Source organism: Brassica oleracea, chromosome C2, assembly GCF_000695525.1.
Source record: "Brassica oleracea var. oleracea cultivar TO1000 chromosome C2, BOL, whole genome shotgun sequence".
Lineage (NCBI taxonomy): Eukaryota > Viridiplantae > Streptophyta > Magnoliopsida > Brassicales > Brassicaceae > Brassica > Brassica oleracea.
In genome coordinates, this window is record NC_027749.1 from 3,326,873 (window position 1) to 3,332,440 (window position 5,568).

The window sequence follows — 5,568 nt, forward strand, 5'->3', positions numbered from 1 at the left end:
TCAGTTGGTATCAGAGCCACTTTGGCTGGTTTGTTTTCATTTCATCTTTTCATCTTCTCATCTTCTCATCTCTCCACGATTTTCTTTTCTTATTTCTTGTTGGATCCGGGCTGTTCATTTACTCCCGTGTGATCGCCAGTTTTTTTAAAAAAAAGAGAAAAAAAAGAGAGAAAAAAAATCGATAAAAAAAAAGAGTTTGTTTTGGGTTTTGACTGCTGATTTTTTACTGCCTATCATCCTTTGAACCAGTGAAAGAACTCTGAGTGACCATCTAAAAATCGTGAGCTAAACACTCGAGAGTGTGAGGATTTTTATTTGCTAACTTTGTTAAGTGTTTCAAGATGTTTGGACTTCTCAAGAAATCAAAACCACAACAAGACGTCTACTTTCCTTTTAAAACTGTTTTTGAAAAGGAGCAATTGATTTTTGATAAGAAACAGTTTGCTTCTAATGGGTTTGACTTTGTGCAGAAACAAAGGAAGAGACAAAACATGTGCGATGATGAGAAGTGGTGATTGTCCCTTCACCAAAGCCAAAAGAAGCAATCGTGATGTGCCTGATCAGAACGAGCTTCAGACTTATGCTAGTTTGGAAAAGATGTTGCATAAGGCGATTCATGTTGTTCGACAACTCAAAATGAAGGGAAACACAAACACTTTTTCAGCACTAAAACAACAAAGTAATTCTTCTTCTCTTTCAAGTTTTGATTTGAAAACTAATGTGTTGTCTTCTGATAAAAGCAAGGCTGTGAAAACTACAAGCAAGACTCTTTCTACCAGGTGCTTCAAATATCATAGGGTCGGTCATTATGCTAACAAGTGCCAAAAACAGAAACCGTTAGTGACTTTGGAGAAAGTTGAAACCGAGCCAGAAAAGGAAGACCCTTTGCCAATTTTCGAACCCCTAACCAATAGCCAGAGGTATAAATAATATATGTTCTGTGGATTGATTCATTACAAAACCAAAAGAAGATAAAAAGACTTACACCACATTGTCTCACTTTCTCCATAAACTCACGCTCCTTCCTGAATCCCTCAAGCATTTTAGCCGAGGAATCTCCCATTATTATTTTTTCACTTTCAATAGATTGTTTAGGTTTCCTCTCGTGACATGTATATACACACATTCGATCTTCCTTTATTGGGCCTACAAAGCCCAAACCGTTTTCTATTAAGTCCGTTATCTTTAGGCCAATATCCAAAACGATGGTATAACAAAGTTTGTCTGATTTCAAAAATAGTTAAGTAACGGGTTAACTCATTGTTGCCCAATCTTTTTAGTCTCAGTTGTAATAACATGTTCTTTTCTATCGATTAGAGTTAAATGCGTTCTTCGTCTCATTTATCAATTTGTATCATATTTTAAACCGGTTAAACTTGAAACTAAAATTCTTATTAATTTGAAGTGTTTATATTAATTTATAGAGTTTCTAATGTATGTAACTTTTGAATCTCATCTAAATTAGGCGTTGGCATTTTATTCATACCAAAAAATCCGAACCGAAACCGACCCAAACTTGGATCCATACTAAAATACATGTTGGATCTTTTTTTGGATCTGCGGGTTTCGGTTCGGATCCTATCCAAGACCCGATCGGGTATCCGAAATACCCAAAACTTATTTTATATATTAGATATATTTGTTTATTTTGGTATATTTTTGATATTGTGGGTATTTTTAAGTTTCGGATTTAGATTTTTGGGTATAGTTTCGGGTCTCAGGTAAAAATTTTGATCTTCAAAAAAATATAGTTTGGGTACTGGGGTAAAATTTCAAGTATTTTCAGTTTTTTTTCTAATCAGATTTCAAATAAATTTTTGAGTATTTTGGATATTTGAATATTTTCAGGTTTTTATGTAGTTTTTGGGTTTTCAGATCCAATTTGTATACTTCGAGTCCAGTTTGAGTCCTATATACTCGAACCAAACCGGATTCTACAGAAATCGACTCAAATTTTATAGATATTAAAATTATATATCTGAACCAATCCGGATCGGATATGAATAGATTCAAATCTGAACTAAAAATTTCTAAATACTTAATTGAGTCTAAATATTCAGGACCTGAAAAATCAAGTTTTGAAAATACCCGATCCGAACCTGACCCGAATACCTGTATTCCCATTCGCAGGCCTAATCAGAATACTTTTGTTCTCAAAACGCATCACAAAATCACAAAGGTGACAAGCAAGCATGAAAACGTGGGGTCCAGTTACAGAAAAGAAGAAGAAGAATACATGTGGTCCACAGTCAGTACACGTGGTCCACAGTCAGTACATGGGGTAACATATTAAATGACAGGTCGACCTTTTTGGTGAGACCTACGGACATCGTTATAATTGCATTTCTTTTTTATAACGAGTTACATTCGATTTAATTTTGTATTTATAGCTTTGCATGCATGTTGACGCGATTAGGCTGGAAAATTGACTAAAACCATATTTTTATGCAAATTTGTACGAAGAATATAATACAAGCTTCTTGCAAGTTACATGATCTGAATCAGATATATAGAAGAAAGTGTCAGACCAGAGTCAAGAAGAGCAATGGCGCGAGCGAGAGGAACGTCCACTAACACGTGGAGGCATGTTTTCCATACCAACCCAGACGAATTCAGATGGTTTTTAACGTCGACTTTCACCTTCCGTAATGTACAAGGTACCATTCAGATATAACAACTTGTTTTGAGTTTTTTTTTTTCCTTATATTTTTTAAACTTTATATGGCTTCCTTTTTTGTGTCTTAGAAATAACTTCAGAGTAGTAGACTCCAAGATGTTTCTAGAACTTGTAACTGGGAGAAACCCTGTTGGTGAATTTGGAGATGGAGTCGATATCGTGCAATGGGTTCGTAAGATGACTGATTCTCACAAGGAATCTGTTGTCAAAGTGTTGGATCCGAGACTTACTTCGATTCCATTACATGAAGTGACGGACGTTTTCTACGTTGCTATGCTTTGTGTGGAAGAACAAGCTGTTGAGAGACCGACGATGAGAGAAGTCATTTTAGAATCCTTTTGCAGTTAATTTTTTTTTAACAACTCGGCTACCAACTGGACCATACACTTATAAAGCTAAGCATAGTTTTAAAGACAGTTGACCAAAAACTATCCAAATATTTCTTGTAATTTGAAACAAAAGACAGTCAACCTCAAAATATCCAAATATTTCATGTGATTTAAAACATGCACACCAAAAAAACAACCGCCCACGAAACGACCAATTAAACTTTGACAATAGTTAATAATTTATTACGTGATCCACATTTTAACAGTAAGAGCAACGTGTCGGGCCATAGGACTGATTGGCCATCCTATGCTCTACAGAAAAGTACGCCTCCATTCGCAAATGCCCTCGAACGAGAGAGTGATATCTCCAGAGAACTTGTCAAGGTTTCTTCTTACTATAGCTATGCGATCACGTGTAGCCTTGAAACCATGAGCCTTATTTTTATTTGGGCAGTACTTGTACTTGATGTAGAAAATTGCATTTCTGGCATTGAGTCTCTCGTTTGGCACAACCATGTTCTCGTCGCTACTATACACGGCTACTTTAGTAATGACCAACTTCGACAGATCAAGCTGCAAAGAAAAAAACGAACGAGAAAGATGTGATTATTAACAATAGAGACCCGAGTAACACTGGAAAAAAGAAAAGAGAAGAGGTTACTACATTTGGAAGGCTCGCATTTGCAGTGAAGAATGCAAGCTCCAAGTATAAACGAATCCAGTCATTTTTTCGAAGCTCTGATTTCTTCACCTGCCAAAAGAAAACACATCACTTGCAACACTGGACTTACTAGCTAGTGTGAGGAACCAAAAAAAAAGAACATAATTAGCTTATTTTACCACGTAATAATGCTTTTTTATCATCGAAAGCATTATCCCTCGGCCACTCAGACAATGCATTTTGTGCATTGCCTGAGTGGATCGGGGTAACTAAGATATATTTATTTATTTATTAGTGAAATTAGTTTTTATTCCGATTAAAACAGTTTTATTCATTATGTGAAAAAATATATAAAATGTAATGCAGCAAAACAACAGTGTTACCATGTGGTCCAGGCTTAGGTCTAGCAATAGAACAAGTCAACCTCCTGAAGTCAAAGCCTTCTTCATAAATTTTGGTCTGAAAAATTACAAGGGAACCGCCGGCAGCTGGATCCTTTGCAACTGCGGTTACATAGTGAATGGAATAACGTGCTTTACAGTACATATTGTACGTCTCTATGCCATGCAGCTGCGAGTTAGTCCCCTGAGAAGAATTTGAAAGTGAAAGTATTTATTAGATTGCAAGATCAAGAAACAAATACAAGAGAGAAGAACAAGTTTTAAATTTTGCCACCTGGATCATATTGTACTTATGGATCCTCAACCTAGCATATAGGAAGATGTCCTCGGGGGCGGGTTTATCCTTTGTGGTCTCCGAAGCCCATAAATTACAACAGCCTGGTTTTGTTTTCATCAAATGCTCGATATCGAACCCCTAACCAATAGCGAGACGAATATTAGGGTATAATATATGTTCTGTGGATTGATTCATTACAAAACCAAAGAAGATGAAAGACTTACACCACATTGTCTCACTTTCGTCATAAACCCATGCTCCATCATGAATAAATTAAGAAATCTTACCCCACACGTATCATCTTGAGGTTGAGGTAGTGTACTTGATTGGTAACAGATTGCATCTCCTTCTAGATTGACGTTGGTACTTGATTGGTACGTAGAAGCTGGTTTGTGCGTCCATTTGAAATCGAAAATCCCCTTATTCATCATTAGACGTCCTTTTACCACGAGACTTTGAGTTTCGTCCTCATCAGCTTGTCTACGACTGCTATACTCTTCCTCGGTCTTGGACAGCAAGGAAACGAGATCCGTCCCACTTGCTTTCTCCAAAACACCTTGAAGCCCAATTTCACCTTCACAAATGAACTTCATGCACTCCATGATCTTCTCCGATATCTCACCATCACTCTTGAGCAATAACATCGTTTCCGATAGAGACTTGACCACCTTTATCTTCTGCAGTGTGAGTTTTGCTTCGCAGATCTCAAACACTTCGAGCTTCTTGATTAAAGTCGTCAGAGGCAAAGGAAATTCCTCTAGACTCTCTAGCATCTCTCCAAATTCGGGTGAATTTTGGATGCTTCCTAAAATGCAAGGGGTCTTCTTGATTAGATCCAAGCCATCATGGACTTCCGATGGACGTACGGCCATCTCAGCAATAAGCTTTAGAGCTACATGTCCCCTAGTCCTCACAGTACGATAGCGAGCATCATCACTATCAAAAAGAGCAACCAGATTTTTCATGGATGCATATCGTACCATAGGGGGTCATGCCCTTGAGTTCTTCAAAGAGTATCTCAAAACCCTCAGAATAATAGGAGAACTTATTTAAAAACTCCTTAATCTTATTCTTCTCACTCTTCAATTTCTTCCATTAGAACAATAGAAAAATCACTCTTAAAGGATTTTCTGAAGATCCCCGAAAGTCCAAATTAATCACAAATACAAATATTGAAACATAAATATGTACTTCAAATATTAACTTATATATTTTTGGGGTTT

The 5,568-nt window shown here is 36.7% G+C and overlaps 1 pseudogene; it reads right to left on the reverse strand.

Annotated features, from left to right (window-relative positions):
- Window positions 1-3,318: 3,318 nt before the first annotated feature.
- On the reverse strand, window positions 3,319-5,328 carry LOC106323184 (annotated as a pseudogene).
- Between the last annotated feature and the right edge of the window lie 240 nt (window positions 5,329-5,568).